Raw genomic sequence first — 9,624 nt, 5'->3', positions numbered from 1 at the left:
GGGTCGCAAAATTCAAGGGGGCCGAATACTTTCGCAAGGCACTGTACTTATGTAGGCTTATGTATGTTATTGAGTTGCACATTTTTTACATCTCCATTACAATTTAGCCTTCAATGTATGCTATCAATGTGTTATCTCATGAAACCACACTGATCCTTTTTTTAAGGTAAACAATATATGCTTTTGCTCATTGGTGTGGGGAGGTGTGCCCCTTTTCGTACAATGACGGCATTTCTGGGCAATTTATCGGTACATTTTTCCATGAAGGTGGATGGCGTATGGCACCACGTACTCTGGCAGCAGCGAGAACAGGTTCTCTACAAGAAGAACACATACGAGCACACACACACAAATCATGAGGACCATGCCACACAGCGCTATGGCACACTGCTGACTACAGTGTGGGGCAGGCAATCAACAATTACGATGTTTGATCCATCCCTAGGGTCAAGAGTTATTCCTGATAACATAACGAGTCCAGGAAAACCCATAGGCCCTAGTTAGAGCCATTTAAAGAAATTGTTAGAATTTGTTGTTGTATACAATGCTTCCAACTTTTTGCTACATTACAGCCTTAGTTCCCCCCACACCCCCCATCATTCTACACACAATACTCCATAACGACAAAGCAAAAGCTTTTTTAGAATCTTTTCAAATGTATATAAAAAATGGAAATATCACATTTACATTACTATTCAGACCCTTTACTCAGTACTTTGTTGAAGCCCCTTTGTCAGCGTTTAAAGCCTTGAGTCTTCTTGGGTATAACGTTACACGCTTGGCACACCTGTATTTGGGAAGTTTCTCCCTTTCCTTTCTGCAGATCCTCTCAGGCTTTGTCAGGTTGGATGGCGAGGTCAGGTTGGATATATTCAGTCTCTCCAGAGATGTTCGGGTTCAAGTCCGGGCTCTGGCTGGGCAACTCAAGGACATTAAGAGACTTGTTCTGAAGCCACTCCTGCATTGTCCTATTGTAAGGTGAACCTTCACCCCAGTCTGAGGTCCTGAGCGCTCTGGAGCAGGTTTTCATCAAGGATCTCTCTGTACTTTGCTCTGTTCATCTTTGCCTTGATCCTGACTAGTCTACCAGTCCCTGCCGCTGAAAAACATCCCCACAGCATTATGCTGCCACCATGCTTCACTGTAGGGATGGTGCCAGGTTTCCTCCAGATGTGACGCTTGGCATTCAAGCCAAAGAGCTCAATCTTGGTTTCATGAGACCAGAGAATCTTGTTTCTCATGGTCTGAGAGTCTTTAGGTGCCTTTTGGCAAGCTTCGAGACGGGCGGTCATGTGTCGTTAACTGAGTAGTGGTTTCCGTCTGGAAGCTTTACCGTAAAGATCTGATAGGTGGAGTGCTGCAGAGATCATTGTCAATCTGGAAGGTTCTCTAGGTGTATCTTCACAATGGAACTCTAGAGCTCTGTCAGTGACCATTGGGTTCTTGGTCACCGCCCTGACCAAGGCCCTTCTCCCCCGATTGCTCAGTTTGGCCAGGCGGCTAGCTGTAGGAAGAGTCTTGGTGGTTCCAAACTTCTTCCATTTAAGAATGATGGAGGCCACTGTGGTCCTGGGGACCTTCAATGCGGCAGACATTTTTTGGTACCCTTCCCCAGATCTGTGCCTCAACACAATCCTGTCTCGGAGCCCTACGGACATTACTTTCGACCTCATGGCTTGGTTTTTGCTCTGACATGCACTGTCAACTGTGGGACCTTATATAGACAAGTGTGTGCCTATCCAAATCATGTCCAATCAATTGAATTTACTCAAGAATTATCAATGGAAACAGGATGCTCCTCAGCTCAATTCCGAGACTCAAAGCAAAGGGTCTAAATACTTAGGTAAATAAGATATCTGTTTTGTGTGTAGATTGCGGAGGATTTTTTTTATTTATCCCATTTTAGAATAAGTGTGTAAAAAGTCAAGGGGTCTGAATACTTCCGGAAGGCACTAGGTATTAGCTTATTTTCAATTTACCTAGGCTGTTCTCGCTTCTTTTCAACAGCTTTTAAGTTTTATATAGCAATTACCAGAATCTCCTGGCGAGCATTTTTCGAGTATGTAACAATGATTGTGAAAATGTAATACTGTAAATGTAAATGTAATTCATATTCCTACAAACAAATAATCTTATATTGAAAAACTGTGAACTATCACTTTAAAACTCCAGGCCCTAAACTGCCATTTCTCCTGATCATGTCTTACCACTGATGGCGGCGTGCTGTTTCAGGTACTTCCTCCTGAGTTGATGTTTTTGACCAGTCACTGACGTGCATGCGCCCGCCGCTCCTTCATGGGTTCCTTGGCGCACAGAGCGAACACAGGCAGGTACTCCAGCAGACGACATAGACCCCTATGGAGCTTCTGGGTAAAGGCCTGCCGCACCTGATAACGCTCGTCCTGAAGGAAGAAAAAGACACGAAAACAGGATCATGTTCAGTATGTACAAAACAGGATAAAAATGGTACAAAACAGTTTAACAGGAAGGTTTTAACTAAACTTTGAAAAGAAGCAATGGTTTTCTGTTGCAAAACCTTTTGCCACAGTATGCCAAAACGAACACAACCCAGATAAAGCATAATCAACTGGTCCAACTTAAAAGAGACAGAGCTGCAAGCACGAAAATATAAATTTATATTGCCAATTAAATTAAGAACTAGGTGTAACGATGTGTGCTGAGAGCCGGGAAGCAAAGTCAGGGAGCGAGGTTTTTAATGAAAAAAACGCAACATAAAACACGAACAACACACAGACAGAAACAATGAAACAACAGAAACAATGACACCTGGGAAAGGAACCAAGGGGAGTGACATATATAGGGCAGGTAATCAAGGAGGTGATGGAGTCCAGGTGTTAGGAATTGTATGAATAATGACTAAACAATATCTACATTTAAATAGAACTATAACTAATTAAACTCTACCCTGTTTTACAATATCTGATTAATAATGTTAGTTCCTAAGAAAGAGGATATGTAGCATGGATAAGGGGTAATTGGAAATGATAACCATTGAAGGAAGGAATGTGTGTGTGTGTGTCTTAAGTAAGCAAAGAGGTTCATTAACCTATGTTTGAACCGACTCATTTATAACTCTGTGGCGATCAAATAAGACAGCGAGAGCCTCTCCAGGTTTTCCGTATCTGGAACTGTCTGCTAAGTAGTGATAAATTATGGCGAGACTTATAGTGGACTATATAGTGTGTGTCATGAGTGTGCGCTAGTAAGTTGGAATGAACTTTTGAACCTGCTTTGTCCTGGTCGAGAGGAGGAGATTCATTTTATAACCTATGACATCATATTTGATATATAAACAGTTGTACAAGGTTCTATGTGCGCTCCGAGAATAAATGCTATTTGCTAATTTTGATAAGACTCTGTCTATTTTATGCAAATAAGGATCTTACAAATTCTTAGAAACAGACAGAGTGATTTTAATTGAATTGGTTAATGAACACATATAGGAATTGTAAAATTCCGTTGACAATTTGGTCCTTCGAGCGGATTTCCAAAAATCTGTCCCTGTCGTCAGAAGGTAGTACGCCGAAAACCGTGTACGGGCGGGTCATTGACCCGTAAATTAAAGACCTGGCCCCTGGATTGGGGTTCAAAGAACAGGCTGATATAATATCTAAGGCCGACAGAGACGGTGACGGAATTTCATGAACATTGCTTTTCCCAGTCTACAAGACGACGGTAAATAGTCTTTATTCTCGAATTTGGGGGGAATGATGTAAGTTATCTTTGATTTGATGTTCTAAAAATGTTATAATTTATCAATAATAGGAGCTTCGCTATTCCAAACAGATTTGGTGGGTTACCTGTATGACCAATATGCAAGGGTTTGTGTGTCGCAGGTCCGAAATGACCTGAGGTAAGGTGCGCTACCATAAATAAAATATCTTAATAGATCCGGGCCTTGCAAGCCATGAGGGTTATTAGGGGTGGGATATAGTAAGTGTTGTTAGATAGGACTTTCGTTTTGTACAAATAGGACAGCCATTAATTCAAAAGACATACCTAAATAAAGTCCTAACCTAAGTAGTAAAACAGGTGAGGATATAAACTAGGCTTGGTGAGAAGGAAAGGTAATTCTATGCGAATGGGATAACTGCACCTATTCAATACTGAAATAAATAATATCCAAAAAAGGAGGACAAGTTCCGCTACTTAATGTAGCGGAGTGAGATTGGATAACACAACCCGAGGTTAACTAGGGATGTATGGCCCCTGGGTAATAATTTATAGTTGTGCAAGTGAGATCTAATGTCCGATCGACAGCAACGCTATGATAAAGTTTCCAGGGAAGAGAATCATATAAATCCATACACATAGATTGTAACTAGGTAACGGTAAACAGAACATACATAGATCATATAAATACATACACATAGATAGTGATAAATACCATAGCTACTAGTAACGGACCTCAAAGGAGGTCCCGGGATTAACGGTAAGGATGTGAAGAAGCAGAATAAACAGGGGTTGTACACAGCTAGAGTCTGGCTTTCGGAAGCCAGGAAAAGAGTAGAAGGCGAGAAAAAAAAGGCAAAGAGAGCCAAGATACGCTGCCCTCCGCTACCGCAGCTGAAAAAGTTAGAGTAAAAAAACTATATCCTTCTCTAGTATACCAACCATACAGAGGTGATCCTGTTGATGAAATAGTGGTGGTGAGGATAAGGCTGCAGGAGCTACCCGCACAACCACCACCCACATATGTGGAGCCTGCTGGAGCCGAGGGAGGGATCCTAGAGGTAGAGGAAGGAAAAAAGTAGAGAAAAGTGGATAGGGTGAGTCAAAAGAAAAATAGAGGGTGTTTCAATTGCAATAAGACAGGACATCTCGCCAAGGAGTGTAATGCTCCCTGCAAAAAATTTGACAGAGTAGGACATAATCACCGAGATTGTAATTTAACTAAGGGGAAGGTCAGGCGCGACAATCGGGAGAAAAAGAGAGAGTCAGAAACAACAAAAGCGAGATTAATGAGAATCCTCGCTGAGGAAAAGCTTGGACCTTTAATTTAGGGCTATTTTTGTTGTCTCGGTGCCGGAGTTACGAATACAGACAATTGTAAAGAGGGTTTATTTGCGGAGAGTCTTAATCATTCACATGTCTTAGGTGGTTCAGTGGTAGAATTCTCACCTGCCATGCGCGAGGCCCGGGTTCTGTTCCCAGCCAATGCTGGGAATAAATTTGGAGTTTTTGATTGTAATTCAACTATTTGTATGTTTTGCCTGAACAGATACGGTCGCTAGTGATTGTATAAGATATAAACTGAACGTTTTAATAGCTTGTTTGCTTTAAATTGATAGAAGGGGTAAATTGAACTTTTTAATAGATTGTTCGCTGTCTTGCCTAAATAGCCTACTCGAATAACGTATTGAGTCAAATTTAAATTACTGAATCATAGAAGAGACAGTTACCTAAATCTAATGAATTCTAAATCATAATAAAGAGACAATTATGATAGATTTGTGCCCATTGAAATGTTCTTAGAAATTTAGCGAAGTACATGCTACGTTTAAATTTTGGAGTAGTGAAAGTTTGATTTTACGATAGAATTAAAGCAAAACTCAATCCAAATAGGGGATACATCTTTGCCAAGAGGTAGGTTGAATTGTTTCGTGATAACGTAAAACTGCGTCATTACGTTGAATACGCAATAATGTTACTCAAATTGATTTGACTGTTGTTCAGGTACACTCTTTTCTGTACTTCTGGCAGTACAATTTTGATTGAGAGATGTTGATTGATGTTGTAAGTTCTATTCAAGATCCAACATTTGTGATAAATTGGGTTTGGTTTATCGAACCCGTACTACTGCTGCTGCAGTTAGACAACAATGATTTGCAATTCCTTTGAAAGTCGCTGCGGCTTGGGCACGGGTTGAGCGCCTGTTACTGACATCACTCACAATGCACTCTTGCCGCCAGGCAATGATGTTGTGACTGAGGGTGACAGAGAAAATAGTTTGTGTCATTTAGAGGGAAAATGTGTGCATTATAGCTTTGTCACTTTTCAGAAGTTGTTAAAAGTTCCAAATACATTTTTAAAAGTAGCTGAATATCGTCAGGGTAGTCTGAAAAGATGCTAAAACTAGCAACACAATTGCTAGGTGGCCATCACAGATTGGTGGCGTTCACTGGGCTATATTTGGCTATAAGAGAGGGAGGGAGGTCTGAATAGTTGAATCGTAAAAAGTTGTGGTAGTTCCCGGTTATTGATTTTTGGTTTGATTGTTTAGGTAACACCAGTGAATTTGAACAAGAAGTTAACGTATTCTAAACATTATCTGTTTTCATTACGGGGAACAATGAAAGGTCCGCAAAGTGGATTGCAGGCTGAGTTTGTTTTATTTTAAAATGGGACAGTGCACGTTTATCACAGTTGTGTGGGTCTAATGGCAGGGTGTTCCTATCAAGCATTTTGGGGGAGACTATTTGGAGAAAGACTGAATGAGTTACATGAAACATTGAGGAAATTTAAAACGAATGATTTGAGGGAGTACAATAGGATTATCATAATTATTAGGTTTTGTTTGTAGTAAACGTTTGGGTTTAAGGGGATTTCCATGTTTCCCAGAGACAATAAATCTTAAAGGGGTACACTCACATATGGAATGTTAGGAGTTTTATTTTCTGAGTTTGAATTGAGGCAGGACAAATTATGGGGAGCGGGGGAATAAACTCTAGTGAGGAAGAGGAAGAGGTTCAGGATTCTGTTTTTAAACATTGGCTAAACATGTCTTTCAAGCTGTCAGGCATTCCCTTGGCAGCAAGAGCCTCTTGGTGGATGCTGCAGTGTACCCAAGTGGTGTCGGGAGCAACTGCTTGCACGCGCGTTATCACTCCACTATGTCTCCCTGTCATGGCTTTTGCGCCATCAGTACAGATACCAAAGTCCATTTGATGTCACAAAGCTGTCCAGTACTTAAGAAATATCTTCTACTGTTGTCCTGGTTTCCAGAAGAGGATGTCTTCCTTAATTGACCCCCCCATAAACGTTACGGACATATACCAGGAGCTGTGCCAAGCCTACCACGTCTGTTCAGTCATCCAGCTGTAACGCATAGAATTCACTGGCTTGTATGCGAAGCAATAATTGATTCAAAACATCTCCTGTTATGCCACTGATGCCTTGTGAAACAGTGTTGTTTGATGAAGTCATTGTCTGTATAGTTTTTTTGGCCTTTTCCCAGCATTGTCTCAGCCAAATCCACGGCAGCAGGAAGAATGAAGTACTCTACAATAGTATGGGGCTTGCCTGTCCTAGCCACTCGGTAGCTCGCCATATAAGACACTTCGAGCACCTTCCTATTAATGTTATCTGTTGCTTTTATACATGTCTTACTACTCAAAGTTTTTGCTCAAAAAACTCCTGTGGCTTATTTTTCAAATTGCCATGTTTTGTTTCTAAATGTCTGCGTAAGAGTCAAATCAAATTTTATTTGTCACATACACATGGTTAGCAGATGTTAATACGAGTGTAGCGAAATGCTTGTGCTTCTAGTTCCGACAATGCAGTAATAACCAACAAGTAATCTAACTAACAATTCCAAAACTACTGTCTTGTACACAGTGTAAGGGGATAAAGAATATGTACATAAGGATATATGAATGAGTGATGGTACAGAGCAGCATAGGCAAGATACAGTAGATGGTATCGAGTACAGTATGTACAAATGAGATGAGTATGTAAACAAAGTGGCATAGTTTAAAGTGGCTAGTGATACATGTATTACATAAGGATACAGTCGATGATATAGAGTACAGTATATACGTATGCATATGAGATGAATAATGTAGGGTAAGTAACATTATATAAGGTAGCATGGCTAGTGATATATTTACATCATTTCCCATCAATTCCCATTATTAAAGTGGCTGGAGTTGAGTCAGTGTCAGTGTGTTGGCAGCAGCCACTCAGTGTTAGTGGTGGCTGTTTAACAGTCTGATGGCCTTGAGATAGAAGCTGTTTTTCAGTCTCTCGGTCCCAGCTTTGATGCACCTGTACTGACCTCGCCTTCTGGATGATAGCGGGGTGAACAGGCGGTGGCTCGGGTGGTTGATGTCCTTGATGATCTTTATGGCCTTCCTGTGACATCGGGTGGTGTAGGTGTCCTGGAGGGCAGGTAGTTTGCCCCCGGTGATGCGTTGTGCAGACCTCACTACCCTCTGGAGAGCCTTACGGTTGAGGGCGGTGCAGTTGCCATACCAGGCGGTGATACAGCCCGCCAGGATGCTCTCGATTGTGCATCTGTAGAAGTTAGTGAGTGCTTTTGGTGACAAGCCGAATTTCTTCAGCCTCCTGAGGTTGAAGAGGCGCTGCTGCGCCTTCTTCACGATGCTGTTTGTGTGAGTGGACCAATTCAGTTTGTCTGTGATGTGTATGCCGAGGAACTTAAAACTTGCTACCCTCTCCACTACTGTTCCATCGATGTGGATAGGGGGGTGTTCCCTCTGCTGTTTCCTGAAGTCCACAATCATCTCCTTAGTTTTATTGACGTTGAGTGTGAGGTTATTTTCCTGACACCACACTCCGAGGGCCCTCACCTCCTCCCTGTAGGCCGTCTCGTCGTTGTTGGTAATCAAGCCTACCACTGTTGTGTCGTCCGCAAACTTGATGATTGAGTTGGAGGCGTGCGTGGCCATGCAGTCGTGGGTGAACAGGGAGTACAGGAGAGGGCTCAGAACGCACCCTTGTGGGGCCCCAGTTTTGAGGATCAGCGGGGAGGAGATGTTGTTACCTTCCCTCACCACCTGGGGGCGGCCCGTCAGGAAGTCCAGTACCCAGTTGCACAGGGCGGGGTCGAGACCCAGGGTCTCGAGCTTGATGACGAGCTTGGAGGGTACTATGGTGTTGAATGCCGAGCTGTAGTCAATGAACAGCATTCTCACATAGGTACTCCTCTTGTCCAGATGGGTTAGGGCAGTGTGCAGTGTGGTTGAGATTGCATCGTCTGTGGACCTATTTGGGCGGTAAGCAAATTGGAGTGGGTCTAGGGTGTCAGGTAGGGTGGAGGTTATATGGTCCTTGACTAGTCTCTCAAAGCACTTCATGATGACGGAAGTGAGTGCTACGGGGTAGTTGTTTAGCTCAGTTACCTTAGCTTTCTTGGGAACAGGAACAATGGTGGCCCTCTTGAAGCATGTGGGAACAGCAGACTGGTATAGGGATTGATTGAATATGTCCGTAAACACACCGGCCAGCTGGTCTGCGCATGCTCTGAGGGCGCGGCTGGGGATGCCGTCTGGGCCTGCAGCCTTGCGAGGGTTAACACGTTTAAATGTCTTACTCACCTCGGCTGCAGTGAAGGAGAGACCGCATATTTTCGTTGCAGGCCGTGTCAGTGGCACTGTATTGTCCTCAAAGCGGGCAAAAAAGTAATTTAGTCTGCCTGGGAGCAAGACATCCTGGTCCGTGACTGGGCTGGATTTCTTCCTGTAGTCCGTGATTGACTGTAGACCCTGCCACATGCCTCTTGTGTCTGAGCCGTTGAATTGAGATTCTACTTTGTCTCTGTACTGACGCTTAGCTTGTTGATAGCCTTGCGGAGGGAATAGCTGCACTGTTTGTATTTGGTCATGTTACCAGACACCTTGCCCTGATTAAAAGCAGTGGTTC

At 42.8% G+C, this 9,624-nt stretch overlaps 1 pseudogene; it reads right to left on the bottom strand.

The window, feature by feature from the left end:
- Positions 1–243: 243 nt before the first annotated feature.
- The window catches only part of LOC139392531 (NEDD4-binding protein 2-like), a 33,857-nt pseudogene continuing 24,476 nt past the window's right edge, over positions 244–9,624 (bottom strand).

This window comes from Oncorhynchus clarkii, chromosome 33 (genome assembly GCF_045791955.1).
Source record: "Oncorhynchus clarkii lewisi isolate Uvic-CL-2024 chromosome 33, UVic_Ocla_1.0, whole genome shotgun sequence".
NCBI classification, from domain to species: domain Eukaryota; kingdom Metazoa; phylum Chordata; class Actinopteri; order Salmoniformes; family Salmonidae; genus Oncorhynchus; species Oncorhynchus clarkii.
Note: the sequence above shows the minus strand (reverse complement) of the source record. Positions and strands in the feature narration are given on the sequence as shown.